The following is a 17,246-nucleotide window of genomic DNA, read 5'->3' as shown; positions in this document are numbered from 1 at the left end:
CGCGGCAGCAGAGCCGGCCGTGGGGAGGAAGGAGCAGGCAGTCCCGCCGGCGCTTGTTTGAGCGGCTGGAGCAGGAAGAGCAGAGATTGAAGAAGCATGACGGCCGTTGGATGGACATCCAACAGTCAGTGATTGTGCGTCAACCTTTTTTTAGGAAAGCCTCAAATCTGTGGAAAACAGCATACAACCCATCTGCCATTATTTCTAATAATATATAGCCCATTTGCTAATTATTAAGGTTTTTTTGGAGCCCATATTCTTTTTGTTAGCATTACAGCCCATATTGTGGCCACGGTTAAAAAATTATACGAAATTTTGCATATTTCGGTGCGGTCCGAACTGTTTTTAATCCTGAAATTTTTACTCACATTCAATCTGATTTTAAAAATAAATGTATATCAATATAAAATCCAACAAATTCTCCATGCATAAAAATTAATGTAATTTAAAATCTCGAAATGAAAAAAAAGATATTTGAAACTAATTGCCGGTTTGATGTGTTTTAAAAATGTACAGCCCATTTCTCATTACTGATGGGCCATTTTCTCGGCCAGCCGAATGAAAGCTCTGCTCGTCTTGAAAGATTTGCAGCCCAACAGGCCTGACAAAGCGACTTACTTGGCAAATCACAAAAAAACTGGGTTCTGGCCGTGGACCCAGCTGTCAGCCTCTCCACGTACAGTACTCTTCCGATGGAATGTCGTTGACCACGTTGACCACGCCGCGCCGAGAGCACCAAGGCGGTGGACGACGGCGAGGCCTAGGAAGGGGACGACGCGGAGCCGGGGAAGACGCGGCAGTGGATGCCCACACGGAGAGGAGTACGAGGGTTCACTGGTTCGGCTGCGGTGTGAGGCTGCCGTCGCCGCAGGGCCTGGCTAGCGGTGGGAGTAGTAGGGGGCGATGAGGCCTCAATGGCAGCACAGCCGGCCACTGGAGGCAAGAGCAGGAGGTCTCCCCAGCGCTGGTTTGGGCTGCTGGTGCAAGAAGAGCAGCGATTGAAGAAGCAGCAGGACCGTTCGATTCAAATCCAACGATTACTGCTGCTAGAATTGTTTGTTGACTAAGTTGACAAGCCCTGCGTACGCGTCAACTTAGTAGGCCCACAGGTCAGCCTTCCAACCGGTGCGCCCCAGATGTCAGTGGGAGGAATCATTTTTTTCGCGTAATAAGGAGGCAGTTGATTGCGTGCGGCCAGGCTAGCGGAGGGAGTAGGGTGGGCCGGGGAAGCCTGCGCGGCATCATAGCGGGCCACAAGAGGAGGGAGCACGCAGTCCCGCCGGTGCTAGTATAGGCGGCTGGAGCAGGAAGATCAGATATTGAAGAAGCACGTCGGCCGTTGGATGGACATCCAACAGTCACTGCTACTAGAATCGTGTGTTCACTGACAAATCCTTGCGGAAACAAGTCAGCCTCAAAATCTGTGGCGTGTACAACCCATTTGCTATTATTTTTATAATTTTTACTCATTTTCTAATTCATATGGAATTTATTGCAGCCCGTTTTCCATTTTTAGAATTGCTGGCCATTTTCTGGTCAGTACCAGGGTCAAAAAATTAACTAAATATGTGGGAAATTTTGAAAATTCGCAAATTTTGCTGGGGAACAAAATATTATTAATCCAAAAATTAATAGCCATACTAAAACAAATTTAAAAATAAATTAGTACTATGTCATGTTAAATCCAATGAAATACGTATAAGATATCAGTGAAGAACAAAAACAAAAAAAGAAACTTATATCCCATTTGCTATAAATTTTTTGGAATTTTCAATCCCTTTTGATATTACTTTTAACAGACATTGACCATACTCTTAAGCCAGGCTGGAATGCATCCCTCCTCGTCTTGAAAGATTTGCAGCCCAGTAATTCGGAGAAAACAAATAGGCCTAGCTTGGGTATTATTCAAAAAGAAATACTGGGCTACCTATTTTCCCAAAGAACTAGTGCATGAGCATTTAGCTTTATTTATTTATTTATTTATTTACTTATTTATGTTTAGGGGACCATGAGCATGTACCTGGGCCGGATTCATGTGAGAGCCTCCCTTCCAGTTAATTATGGGCTTCTCTATTGGGCCTTCATCAGTGGGCTGCATGTTATCAACAAGTGGAAAATGTGTTCCGTATGAAAAATAGTATGCGCTACGTACGGTACGGGGCACTAAAGGATCGAACCGTGCATCGACTTCCAAAACATTGTGTTTGTCGTTCTAACAACACATTTATTCAACCAACACACGAAATATAATACTGATTGTACATTGAAAACAGCAGCAGCAGCAACCAGGGCTGGGGGTGCAACAGAAGCAGTAAGCAGGCCAGAAGAGTGAAGACGCAGCTCTCTCTTCCAAACCAAACATCAGCCATCATTACAAAAGGGATACCAAAAAGAACAAGTGAATGCATCAAACTAAATAAAGATCCTACTACACCAAGTGTACGCATCTAACTAACTGGCTCAGTTAGACGTTACTATTTATTAAGCTGTGGAGATTGGCTGACGGCTTGAACCAGATGGGTGCCTGACGGGGGAAACTCCAGCCAGCAGGTCGAAGTCTGATACTTGCAACCCTCTCTCCTACTTTGGGCTGCAGAGCGTGGCGGCACATATCAGGGTATGGTGCATGCAGAGACGCATGGTACGCTGTGTACACACAATTTTGCCTGATGAACGAAACCGCGCTGCCATCATGATCCTTGCCATCGGTTATCTCCTGGTTAATCGGATAATTCAGTCCGACAAACAGAGAGCGTGTACCAAGGCTACTTACCAGCCTCCAGTCAAAAATTCCTGACGGCCCAGAGAAGCTGGGATCCTGCTCAAAGACCTTGCAGTGACTGTGATTGTATTCCGCGAAACAACACGTCCGGTACGTGCGAACGATCATCAATCTTTCGCCGTCGTCTGATTGAGCCAGGAACCACCTGCAACTGCCATGCCGCTTTTCTTTGAAAGGTTCTGGGATTAGGAAGGGTAGGGACACCAGGCGGCCTACAACATCATATCAAGTTGGAGTCAAATAAAAAAGGGCTCTTGATTTAGTCAATCTTAAGAATAGCATGTTATGAGCATGAATATTTTTTCAGCAAATGTTGACAGTAATATAAGCAAGCCATCATGATATCATAGGAAAGTAACATACTGCTGTAACAGCCATTTGTAGTGATGACTGGAGTAGGCCAGCAATACGTCCAGCCATAGAAGGAGTCGACAGCGTAAATGAAGCCCTTGTGTTCAATGACATCAGAGAACCATGGAGGATGTATGATCCTGCGATGGACGTGCAGATTTATCCACTTACCGCAGTGACCTGTCAGATAGGCGAGACCGCGGTTGAAGAATGCAATTAGCCTGAAGTCTTTATAATTTGCAGATCTTGTGGCACTTGGCAGATTACAACCTTGAGCAAATCAAACTTGGTATCATGTTGGCTACTGTAAGATTCCGAGTATTCTGGGCTGCGGTGCCAAAGCAGTGCAGTGATAATCGAAGGAAGGGGGATCAATCGCCGGGTGTAGACCTCCACGAGCATCCAGCTGCCGCGACCGTCGACGAGCACCATCCAAGACGTGTTCATGCCGACCCAGTACATACCGTTAATGTAGTTGAGGCTGACGGGGATCGGATCACAATCAAGGGGGTTGATGCTCGCCACCCTACGATTGTTATGCTGCGTGACAAGCCGTTTTCGAAGATCGCTTAAAAAGCTCCGGCCCGAGGGCTTTGAGTAAACGGTACAGCCCCGACGAGCACGCGGCGAGTGGCATGGTACTGAGATTGTCCACACGCAAAACAATGAGCTTGATTACCTCTGTGGGGAGCGAATTCCAGCCACTCTTTCAGTGGACGCTGCTCGGTTCTGCCATTGTTAGTGCTTGGGTTTCGGACGAGGGGGGGAGGCGCCTTAGCGGGGATGGAAGATTGGACGAGATTATGTGCGGACAAAGATGGAGAAGCGAATATGTGTTGTGGGAAGTGGACAGGTGATGATGACTACAGCACGCCGCTTTACTTACGAGACACATACCAGCAGCGTAGGGTCATGTCGATGCCAGACAACTTGCTTGAGTGATCACAGTACTGGTACTCCCTACAGTGCTATGCCCTAACTTGCTTGAGTAGAGTACTTGAGTAGGACTCTGCTCTACTACTAGCACCAGAGGAGTAGTATATTCTAATCTAAAATAGTTACAAACTTCAATGCCCGAGCGTGGAACGACTATGAACCGTGCTCAAAGACCGTGTCTACGTGGTGTTTGGACATGGGCGACAACCTCAACGCCAACGGTGCTGCTCCCATTGCACTGTATGTGTTTCTGTCCTTCCTGTTCGAAATCGTGGTAGAATTCATGTTTCTACTCTGTATCCTACTACTATGCTAGTCCACATGATTAGTTTCATCTCTGTTATAGCCGTCATGATTTATTTTGTGCTTATTCGGATTAAATCTCGTAGTAACTTGCTCATATATTCAAATGGCGCAACGTCCCCTACAGCCACTCCCGTTTCATGGACGGCCTGGTCGATGCCTCCAAGGAGCACTTCGTCCACTGCTATGAGTGCCTGATGCCGTTTTGTGGCTCTCCGGCGGACATGGTGCATCACCTCACGGATGCGTGCAGCGGTCACTGCTGGCCCTTGGCGAAGAACATCAAGTACGAGACGTGCTACCTGTTTACCATGCCGGAGTCGCTGGAGGATCACCGCCGCCTGCTAGTCTCGGAGTTGGACGGCAGCGTCTTCCTCTTGATCGTGGGCAGCAGTAATCCCATGTGTAAAAACTAATGATATCTTGAGAATTTTATCGGAAAATAGTATGTCGACCATTTCATCGAAAAAATGATATGTCGAGAAAGATGATAGAGGTGAGGAGGAGTGGGGCGTGGTGGTGACTGGTGGTCGGACTGGGCGGAGGCATGGGGATGGACGGTGCCGGCAGCGGCCACCATGCCAGATTGTTCCAGAGACTTCCTTTTGTAATTTCTCAGCAATGAGGTTGTGGGAGATAAGGATGAACGAGGCAAGGCCCTATCTGTAAATGTGGAGAGAGGAGCGGGTATCTTTTGTAAATTTGTCATAGTTTGCTTTCTATCTGTCAGATATAGATTGGACAATCTATATTATAAGATGGCAGGCGCACCATCATCACCAACTCGGTTTTTTCTCTACTCCTACTCCTATAAAAGACTCAATTGGTGATGATGGTGTGTCTGCCATCCACCATTTCTGACCATTAGATCTGCATCTAACGGCTGTGATGTAAGTTGTGGACTTTTGCAACAATTCCCACTTCTCTGCTCCAGTTTACACAAAACCCCTTAGTATCTTGAAACCAACCACATTCCTCCCTTACTTCATCAAAACAGCCCAAAGAATATATTTGGAGTGAAACATAAGATTTTTTAGTGATGTGTATATCAAAAGTAAACTGTTTTCTTTCAAATTTGTGAATATGTATTATTCTACTTTGGATCTGTTGCAACGGACGGGCTCATAGTTATAAAGGTTTATCTCTTGCATTCTCCGCAACCAACATCTAGTGTACTGGTCCGGGCCGGATGCTCGCAGCCCGATGACCTGAGTTCGAATTCTGTCCTAAACTTTAGCTTTTATATTTTTTTAATATATACTACTTCTTTTGCTACTGTACTGGCAGTGGAACCCACAGAGTACTTAGAATACAGGATTAAGGATGGATTTGTTTCTTTTTAACTTTCTGTACGAATCTGTAGCCAGCCTGCAAGTCATGTACACTATACTGACAGTGTAACCCACAGAGTACTTAGAATACAAGATTAAGGATGCAATTAACCTTTTATAGAGGGAGAATCATACACGCAATTAACTCAAATGGATTGGACGTGACTCTATTATTCTCCAACTGCAACCAACAAATTTCCTCCCGCGGGCTAGAGTAGGTTTCTCGGTTTGCATGCGGGTTTAACGGAGGGGTTTGATGGAGGTGAGGAGGCGTGTTCAGCCGGGTGTGCAGTGGATGGCGCAGTACTATTCGGTTTGACAAGTACAACTAGTATATTATAAAAAACAAAGAAGAGTAGTAGAGATAGACGTAAGAATAGAGACTAGGGAGGAGCACAATCTACTGCTTCGTGGGCTACTCCTGCGCTCCATTCGGCGGCCGCAACGTCCCCTACAGCCACTCCCTCCTGCGCTCCATTCGGCGGGCGCTGTTGAAATTTGGGGAGCGCACTCTCGCGACTGTTAGCAGCGACGACTTCACCGACGATGACTTCTTCCCCGACCTCGGCAACCTCTTCCTCAACGACATGGGCGACAACCTCAACGCCAATGGTGCTGCTCCCATTGCACCGTATGTATTTCTGTCCTTCATGTTCGAAATCGTGGTAGAATTCATGTTTCTAGTCTGTGTCCTAGATTCGATCTGTTCATCTACTATGCTAGTCCGCATGATTAGTTTAATCTCTGTTATAGCCGTCATGATTTATTTTGTGCTTATTCGTACTAAATCTCGTAGTAACTTGCTCATATATTCAACTGGCGGAACGTCCCCTACAGCCACTCCCGTTTCATGGACGGCCTGGTCGATGCCTCCAAGGAGCCCTTCGTCTACTGCTATGAGTGCCCAGTGCCGTTTTGGGGCTCGCCTGCGGACATCGTGCATCACCTGACGCAGGCGTGCGACGATCACTACTGGCCCTTGGCGAAGAACATCAAGTACGAGACGTGCTACCCGTTCACCGTGCCGGAGTCGCTGGAGGATCACCGCCGCCTGCTAGTCTCGGAGGAGGACGACAGCGTCTTCCTCTTGATCCTGGGCACCGGCGAGGCCCGCACAGGCCGCCGCCCCGTCTCTGTAGTGTGCGTCAGGGGCGCTGACGCTGACACTGACACGAGGCCGATGTACGGGTGCGTGCTCACTATTACTACCCCTCGGAGGTACGTGGGCGGCGACACTGGCTACGTCAAGCTGACTTGGACTCTGCCGAGCTGGGACCTTCCCGCCGATGTGGACATGGAAGACGCACGGTATTATTTGACCCCCAACAATGTGCACGGGGACTCCAAGGAGGTTCACCTGGACATCTGCATTATCAAGTTAAATGTTGATCATTAGTCTTCGCTCAATGTAATCCGCTGTCTAAGAATGTGGAGACTTCCATGCATGATCTTGCTCTATTGGAGTATTGCGCATGAATAAAAGTGTATCCATTTATGGTTTATTCTAGAATCTTCCATGTATGAATTTTTACTACAGTACTGGTGAAAGACTTATGATGAACCATTTCTTACATATCCTCTGCCCCTTCCAAGTCATCCTGATTTAATCCCTCCGTCTAGGTCTATAAGGGCATGGTTAATACTTAAATAGTAGAGCCAACTGTTGACTATAAGAAAGTGCCATGTCATCTGTAACCAACATGTATAACAATGGATACTCAAAAACTAATTCTTGAAGATCATTTCTTGCAAAGCACAATAAGAGTTATTTCTTCACAAGTTTTGGATGCAGGTTGAACAGTTGTACGCTTTTGTTTGCAAAAGATACTTTTTATCTATTTCACCCGGATGTTTGTGAGCTCTAGAGATGAAATAATATCTGAACAAACCTATCGATACCCGTTACACATGAGATGACCCCGACATCCTTTGTCAAAATAAACAACTCCCCGATCAATGCATTTCACTCTTTCGTGCAACGCACGGGCACCTTACTATAGATTAGTACGACCAAAAATTGAACTAACATTATATATAGTACGATAAATGATGATGCATGTCACCTAAAATTATATCATTGAAAACTATGTTCAAATACGAATCCAACGATATTGTTTTTTTTTTGACATTCACTAACATTTTGTCAGTTAAATCTTCAGTCAAATTCAATGGGGGATAAACCACGACCGATGTAGTACTAGTGTAGAGGGCGGCGCTGCACGGGAGTCTCGCCCCACTCGTGGCGCGGCAGTAAAACCGTCATATCACAAAACCCAACCACTCCCAGTAATAAGTGGCCTGGTAAAATAAACGGACAAGCAACCATCACATCCCTCCATCTTTTTTGCATTTCATCTCTCTGCATTTACTTTCTCCGGTTCATCTCGCACACTCGATCCCTAGCTACTACTCCTAGTATCCCTAGCTACTACTCCTAGGGCCAGTTCTTTTGGCGGCTTCCCTAGCTTTTCCCATAAGACTAGTCACAGTGGAGAGTAACATTAAGGCGCCTCACTCATTTATTTGGGCTTCTAAACTACTACTAGTAGTACCTCCGTCCTGGTTTATTCCTCACCATTGTAATTTGTGCTAAATTTTCACCAAAGATTTAACTGATAAAATATTAGTGCATGTGACATGCACTAACATTTCACTAGTTAAATTTATGATCAAAATTTGACACAGATTACAATGGGGACCAATAAACCAGGACGGAGGTAGTAGTTATGGCATTACTAATCTAGAAGCCTAAAAGAACTGGCCCCTGGTACTCCTACTAGTAGTAGTACTCAAGTTGGAATTCCAATTGCACGGCACAAATTGTTAGGCAAAAAATTCAATACTGGGTGTAGGAAGCGGTTTGGGAATTTGCATGCCTTTCCAACCAGTGAGATAATCCGTACAAAGTACGACAGAGAAATAACCACAGAGAAGGAAGCTAAAAGTAAACAATCAAACGAGCATTTTTGCATTTGTTTTGCATTGAATCATTTCACAAGCTTGTCTAGTGCTGTTTTTCTACTTTTACAAAAACCGCATCGTAATGTTAAAACGTGCATTTGCACGTACATAAGTAATAGTAGTACTCCCTCCGTCTAGGTGTATAAGTCTTCCCTCCTTCTTGGTCACGGCGCACAACCAAAGATGACTTATTGACCTGGACGGAGGGAGTAGCACAGTCTGCAAGCATATATCGAGAGAGACGTGTAGTGCGATACTATATAGTAAAGTTTGCGCCATATGCACGTACTTGCAAAATGCGTACGAATACACAAGGTTTCCAAACTTTCCCTTTTACATACTTAATTAAGGACGCTAAAAATTCCTGAACGTTCGGGATTTATCATTTGCGTCCCAAAACTAATGAGATCGCCTTACGAAACAAAAATTATACTCCTCCTAAAAGCCACGGTGCTCGCAGGAGCGCTTGCGGCACGCCACGAGTGCCCTGGTGCGCGGCCGTTTCCCAGCGCGCCGACACAACGCCTCTTCCTCAGCCTCGCAAATCGCGAGGTGCTGATTGGCGGCTTGCCGGCGGGCGAGCGCGATCTCACCGGTGTGGTGATCCGGCGCCAACAGGTACTCCTCCTCACTGGAAGCGTGCACCCGGTCCACGTACAAGCATAGATGAGGCGCTTGGGCCCGACAGCACTCAGGGCATCGGCACGGGCGTCCTCCGCCACCCTCACGGCCCTCGCACGAGCCTTCTGCCAAAGGCCAATTGCCTGACTCTCTCAGACGCGACATAGGCCTCCCAGGCAGCTTGTTCCGCGGTGCGCTTCTTTTCCTCGGCCTTCTTCTCCACCTCTATTTTGGCGCGCTCTGCTGGAGGCAAAGCCTCCCACAACGCGACATCCATTTCTTTCCAAAGCTCCTCAAGGCTGGGGGCTCAGCGGGCGGCGCGGCATTCTCCTCGTAGCGGGGAGCCGACGCGTCCTCCGGTGCGCGTGCTGGCGAGATTGGGAACGCCGACGCGTCCACCTCGACGCGTCACGGCAAGGAGTGGAACGCCGACGCGTCCTCCTCGACTAGTGGCGGCGAGGAACGGAACGGTGACGCGTCGCGGCGAGGAGCGGAACACCGACGCATCCTCCTCGACTAGTGGCGGCGTGGAACGGAACGGCGACGCGTCGCGTAGCGGCGAGGAGCGGAACACCGACGCGTCCTCCTCGACTAGTGGCGGCGAGGAACGGAACAGCAACGCGTGACCATCCGCGCGGTGCAGCGAGGGGCTCCTAGGGCTTGGGAGGGGCGATGCCATGGTGGTCGACGTGAGAGGGAGGGGGAGGAGATAGCGATGAACGTGAACGTGAGGGGTAGGAGATAGCGATGTCGTGGGAGGCGCAATATTTATAGCGAGTAATGGCACACCTACGTAAGATATGGACTGAGCTGTACTGACTTAACTGCAGGTCCAGTTGCGTCACTGATATGTGGGACAGACCCCTGTTGGGCCCATATGTCAGTGACCTAATGCATCTGCAGTTAAGTAACAACTACGTGGGCATATTTGTTGGAGTAAATTACGGGGGAGCGAAGGGGTGGAAATATTGCTGGTCACAACGGATTGGACGAGCGTGGGGGAGGAGAGTCATGCATGCAGATTTTTTCACACGGGGTGGAGTGGTGGGACCGCCGGGGGAGAAGGAGAGTTTGGCAGGCATATTGTTTCCACACATGGAGAGGAAAAGATTTGAAGACGAACGGGCTTCCTGCAGGTATGGGGAACGGTGCATAATAAGTCATCTTGCATGCCGGGCTAGGTATAGTCTCAAGTCATTAAAAATATACACGCCCCACACATGTTCATATTTCAAGGTGCACTAAATTATTGCATGCGATGATTAAGGCTGGCCATAATGGTGGTATCTTAGCTGGTATCATGCACACGGGAATAGCAAACCTGCTGATGTGGCAAAGAATTAAAGAAGAGAGGGGGGTTAGAGTAACTAGTGTTCATGCATGCATTGGTAAACACATTTTTTGTGAAGAACGACAACACTAGTTGAGTACTTTTGCAGACTTCAAAAACTATTCCACCGCCTCTACTATCTTGCTAAGAGTAGGTGAAATTTTTGAATCGAGCCCTTTAAACTAGAAGGGAGGTAGTGGTACTCTAAGGCTGGTCATAGTGGGGAGTAACTTAGACTAGTAACATGCATATGTTACTAGTCTATGTTACTACCTCTATAGTGCATAGTATCATAGATTAGTATCATAGGTGGTCTCATTTATTGCCATGCATGACACATAGTAGCATCACATTTATTATGTTACGGGATCTACCTATGTTACTATAACCATCTCTCTCTTCTTTAATTGCCTACCACATTAGCATGTTTGCGAGTCCCAAGTGCATGATACTACTTATGTTACCCCCACTATGGCCAGCCAAATAGCTAACCTTGTTGTGATGACAAGATAGGACATGGCACGCACCTGGACGGAGGAACTAGTCTGCATTGTGCATTTAAGTTTTGTCTGAAGTCAATGTACCTCTACTTTCACCAGACTTATAGAAAAATGTGTCAACCTTCACAATGTCAAATCAATATTTTTACACTCATTATAAAACGTAGTTCTTATACTCATTATAATAAGTATTGTAGATATTGATATTTTTAGTATAAATTTGGTCATGGGATTTCATTGATGCCTGTCAAAGCGTGGAGGAAGCGGAGCTTAGGGCTTGCATTGCCGGGCTCTACATAGGTATTTCTCTTCATAATCCTATAATTTTAGAGACTGATTGCGCTTTTGTGGTAGCGTCTCTTGCATCGGGGGACTATGACAGGTCTGCTATGCGTGACATGAAGATGAAAGCGTTGAGCATCTCGAAGTTGATCAACAATCTTGAATTGTCAAAGATTAGCCGTTCGGCCAATAAGGTGGCACACTTAATCGCTAAGTATAGCTTTGATAATAGATTAGATGGTATTCTTGTAAATAACGTACCGCCCTGTGTGATGAAAATTGTATCGCATGAGTGTACGGGTGTGCCTGGTTAATTAATATAAGGTGGTGTTCAAAAAAATATAAATTTGGTCAAACACTTTGCAAAGGGTTGACGGGAGTAAAAAGGACCAGAGGGAGTATCATGCATGCGGAGTAGGCAAAAAATTGCTTGTCTAAAAAAAGGCAAAAAAAATTGCTCATTTATAGCCGGTCGAAGTCTCAAAGGGCGCGACCGCGCAAGGGAGGCGAAGGTCGTGGGAGGCGCGATGTTTGACAGAATTAAGTGAAGTTACATCCACGCGCCGGCATGGCGTGCGAACAGGCAGAAGCTATACTGTCAGGCCTACGATATGGGTCTAGTAGATATGACATCTAGTGGGTCCCGCATAGTTCTCGAGAACTCTTTGGGGGCTTGCAGCCATTTATCCACCGGGCAAGCCAGCAACCCCACGCCGTTCGCACGCCCTACTCGTCCCTGTCTTCTACCTACAACAGTTCGCTCCCAGTCGTCCCGTCCTTTCACATTAGTTCGCTCCTAGTTTTTTTTTGCGGGGTACAACAGTTCAACTTCTCCTAACCCTCCTCCAAAATCCATGGCCTCCCAAATCTCCATGGTCGCCGCTGAGTACCAGGTTAGAGCCATCACCGGAGATCAGTTCATCGTCATCTACACACGTGGATCCGAGACGGTGAAAGCATGGCTTGCTCGCTTCCTAAGCATGTTCAACAGTTCAACGGATGAGTGGGTCGCTGGGCTAGATGTTGAGTACACCACAGTCCTGGGACGAGAGAAGGATCTAAAGGACGAAGAGAGGAAGAAGCCCGCCGTGATCCAGGTTTGCGTACATAACGTTTGCTTGGTCTACCACATATGGCATGCCGACGTTGAGTGCCGGGATTTTAAGAACTTCCTCAAGGACAAAAGAGTGAAATTCGTTACTGTAGGATTTAAGAACGACAGGGATGTCCTGCGTCGGATAGGTCTCGTTGTAGGCCAGCCCTTTGATCTCCAGAAGGCAAGCCTGGTGTCCTCCTCTCAACCTTCAATGCTAACCCTGGCAGCAACCATGATTGTCCTTCGTACGCTAAACTGAAGAAACCTCATCACGAGTTTCATCATGCATGGGAGTCGAAGACATTAGATGAAGATCACATCATGTACGCAGCAATGGATGCCTACCTTTGTTTAAATATCTACAAGGGTTGGATGAAGAAGCAGAGCCCAGTGTCCGGTTCAAGCAAAGAAGCGTCGGCGAAGAGGAAGAGGAAGAGGGACGAGGACGAAGTCGAGGACGTGGACTCGGACTCCGAGTAGGTGGCAGTGTCGCCGCTCATGCTGGTTCTACTGCAGTGTCAAGCGGACTAGTTGCTTAGTTTATTTTCAAGGGTGTGTTGTGCTGAGGCCCCAGCAGAACTATGTTTATGTTCTTTCTCGTTATTTGAACTCTTTAGTACTTACAGTAGTACTAGTTCTATGTCTTACTACTGTTCTTCTTGCAGTTGGTACTACTGCTTGTATCTTCGTGTTCCTACTGTACTTGATATGTTCGTACTAGTAGTATAATTTGGGTCAGTCGATTTGTGAAAGAAGTTTGACGGAGCGAAGGAAGAAGACGGCAGAAGAGGTGGCAGAAGCCCTTCTAGCCATCCATGTTGCATCAAATGGCTCACATGAGTCGGCTGACCCAAATTGCTCCTTCGGATTGCAGGATCCACGTGGCATTCAAGGTCTCGAAGGTAGATTTCGCATCCGCACCCGATTTGCGGGCTCAACGCGCGCGCGACCGGCTTCCGCCGCGACAGCCACCATGTGCGCCTCCTCCGCGCGGGCGGAGACGACAATGACACGCTAGTTCCTCCTCGCCGGCGTGCTGGAGCACGCGCTCGTCCTCCTCTTCGTATGCTGCGTGCATAGACGCGGCTCCACCAGCTGCTCGCGTGCTTGGCAGCGCGGCAGAATCGCGAGGAGGGACTGCAGACGACGTGAGCGGGCGAGCCTTCGGCTTCATGGCACAGGGATGGCGGCGACACGGCGGTGATGGGCAAGAAATTGTTGGCCGGAGCAGGCGGGCGCCGGCATGCGCAACGGCGGCGGCGGCATATTGATGAGTGCGCGTGTGGGCGCTTACTTTAGTTTTATATATAAAGTTGGTCAAACTTAAAAGAAAACCGTACTAGTACACGTAAACATTAGACTTAGGCAGCGCTTTTATTAGTTAGTACCACAGCCACAATACGGAATCCTGTGCAAGCGCGTGAACCGCGGCCGCGCGGTCGATCGAACGGTGCGTCACCATGTCGCGCTCGAAGGACATCCACCGAACCTTTTTGTGTGTGTGAAAACAATCCTCGAATATTACTCAACTTTTTTTCCTGTGAAAGTTCTTGACGCTGCAATATTTCCATATATTTGAATTTAGCTCCAGTTCGTGTTTATTTGGATTTGGACGTTTTAGGTGCGCCCTAGTTTTTTTAATACTGATTTTGTGTGTGTGACTGAGAGAGAACGTGTGTATGTGTCCATATGTGTGTTGTGGCGGAAGGGCAATATGGAGACGGTGTGCGTGTGATACAGACATAGAGAGGTGTGAATGTGCAAATGATCATGCATGAGTGAGACATAGACAGATGCCGATACGTTGTGTATACATGAGAGAACGGTCTTCTAGTTTACTTGTGTGTGTGTGTGAGAGAGAGAGAGAGAGAGAGAGAGGGAGAGAGAGAGACAGAGAGAGGAGCATCCGTAACACAACAACCATGTCTCTCGATTTGTCCGTCCCTCGCACGGTCGCATGCAACACATGCATCAACGCGCACATTTTGACACCCTCACCCGACCCCTGCCCACCTCAAGGCCCGCACAATCTCTTCGTGAATACCCATTTCTCTCCTTAGGTTTGTTTTCTCTCAATATCTGACACACACACACAGAGAGAGAGAGACACACGCTGCACAACACACACACACACACACACACACTCCCCTGAGCACACAATTCATCCCCATCCAAGGTTATACGGCGACCACTCTCGCTTGTGCTTCTTTGCACCCCAACATGCACAACACCTCAATCTTCAAAGAGGGCATCGAGCAGATCGAAGACGGCGACCACACCGCGCTAGAGAATGCGGGGTCATTTGGAAGCAGGGTGATGTGACGACGGCTGACTGACTCCTCCCCCCACCCTCTCTCTCTCTCTCTCTCTCTCTCTCTTGCACAAAATTACCAATCCCTCTCTCCCCCGCACAAAATTGTCAATCCCTCAACCCACGAGATCCTTCCCCTCTCGTCCATGTTTTTCCAGCTCTCTCATCAAACATGTTGTCTCTTCTCCTTCCACGTATACAGAATCCAGATGCACACGCATCTCATGTATATTAAATGTATCCATCTTTCTCACAGACCTAACTTCTTCCTCTCTCTTTCTCTCTCTATCTCTCTCTCTCTGTGTCTCGTTAGGTTTGTCTCCTACTCTCTCGTCCACATACATACAATCTTTCCCGCCATATCTGCTCCATCTTCAAAAGCTCTCTCTACACGTTTCATTCACACATTGGGATATGTCAAAATGTTGCTTCTATAATGGCTGATGTAGAGTTATGGTTGTTTTTGTTGCATCCTACAAAGTAATAACTATGAAATGCATTTAGATTCTCATTTGACTGGGATTATGTGAGTTTGAGCATGTTGTGAAGTACTATAGACCTTGTATACATCTTGGGATTCGACAATGATTGTAACTATTGAATTGTATAGACCATTACATTCGAAGTCAATAGCCTAATATATTTATTTCACAATTTCAACAAATGATTAGTTCACTACAAACTAAGAAAACAAATTTGTACTCCATCCGTTTTTATTTAAGTCCGCGTATTAGCATTGGTCAAAGTCAAGTTTTGTAAACTCTCAGAAAGCTTATAACAAAAAATATTAACATATACAATAACAAATAAATACCATTAGATTCATTATTGAATGTACTTTCACATCATACATATTTGTTATGGTAAATGTTTATATTTTTCTATAAACTTGGTCAAACTTTAGGAAGTTTGACTTCGGTCAAACCTAATATGCAGAGTTTACTACTACTACTCGCTAGTTGCTTAGCCGAATCACTCAACACGCCACACGGGGAGTCCAGTGTCACAAAATTTTGAGGTCGGCAGGAAAATCTCCCGCGACCCTGATTCGAGCAGTGGGAAGTTACCATCATAGCCTTCGGAACAGGCCTACGGATGACGCTTGGTAGGCGGCTGTTTTCGTAACTTCAGGTTCACCCTACCCAGCCAACCCCACCCCGGCACCCAGAGTAGTACACCTGAATACTCCCCATTTTCTATCCCCACCGCAAAATAGACTTCTCCACGGCACCGCAACCTTCGTGCTCCTCCCCTTTACATCGGCGCACTCGTCCACCGCAGAGTATCTGCCTCATCGACGACCTCGTATGCCGCACTGGAGCCGGTACACCGTCGTTGTCGTACACGGAGCCTCTTCCCCGGCATCGTCTTCCACGGTCTCGGATCTCCTTCCCGGAACCTGACGCCAAGCGCAGAAGTACCACCGTCATGGACAATGAACTGACTCCCGTTGCCGACCATGACTCACAGAGGCCGCCGCGACCATCGTTCTCCTCCTCGATTGGTAATGTGTGTATTGAATCACTTAGCAGTACATGTGCAGTTCCAATTTTGTTCATACCTACCCTTCAAATTTCCTGGGTGCTATTGTTCCTGTAAAAGTAATTTGTTATAGCCTCCATTGTCCAATAGAATATCAGCTTGTAATTTTGCGTCGCTCCTGTATCGCGCTGTGCTTGGGTAGGTTTTTCATCTGCAACCAGTAGTGTGGCAAATGATGGAAAGGTTTTTAGAACTAGCAAGATGCCCATGCGTTGCACGCATCAAGATGCATTTGTATGAGTAGTTTATCTTGTGGGAGAAAAGGATGAACGAGGGAAGGCCTTATTTGCAAATCTGGAGAGGGGTATGGGTATCTTTTTGCAAAATTCCCATTTGTTTCCTTGCTATCTGTCAGATATAAATCGGATGGCCTATATTGCAAGAAAAAAAGTATAGAGAAAAAAAAGTAGACAGTAAAGTCAGTAGAGATAAATATTAAATATAAAATATAAAATAAATATAACAATAGAGAAGAGAGTAGAGATAACAGAGACGTCGGGAAAGGATCGCGCGCGCGCGGGAAAAAGCGGCCGAGCGTGCGCTAGTTTTGGCGCGCGGCGTCCGACGCGCTTTATAAAATCCAACGCCCTCCCACCGCTCTGTGCCTTGCCACCGCTCTCTCCCCACTCTGTGCCTCGCCACCGCTCTCTCCCCGCTGCCTCGCCACCACCGCGCCACCATGCCGCCGCGTCGCCGGGAAACTTGGGGATACCGCGGCGTCCGCACGCACCCCTCCGGCGGCTTCTCCGCCAAGATCCGGTTCCGCGGGATGCGCCTCGGCCTCGGCAATTTCGACACCGCCAACGAGGCCGCCCGCGCGTACAACGTGGTGGTGTGGCGCCTCCGGTGGCCTCATAGAACATTGAACTTCCCCAACGTGCCGACGCGGGAGCGGGCGCA

Source organism: Aegilops tauschii, chromosome 3 (genome assembly GCF_002575655.3).
Source record: "Aegilops tauschii subsp. strangulata cultivar AL8/78 chromosome 3, Aet v6.0, whole genome shotgun sequence".
Lineage (NCBI taxonomy): Eukaryota > Viridiplantae > Streptophyta > Magnoliopsida > Poales > Poaceae > Aegilops > Aegilops tauschii.
The sequence above is the reverse complement of the archived record's forward strand: the minus strand, read 5'-3'. Positions refer to the sequence as shown.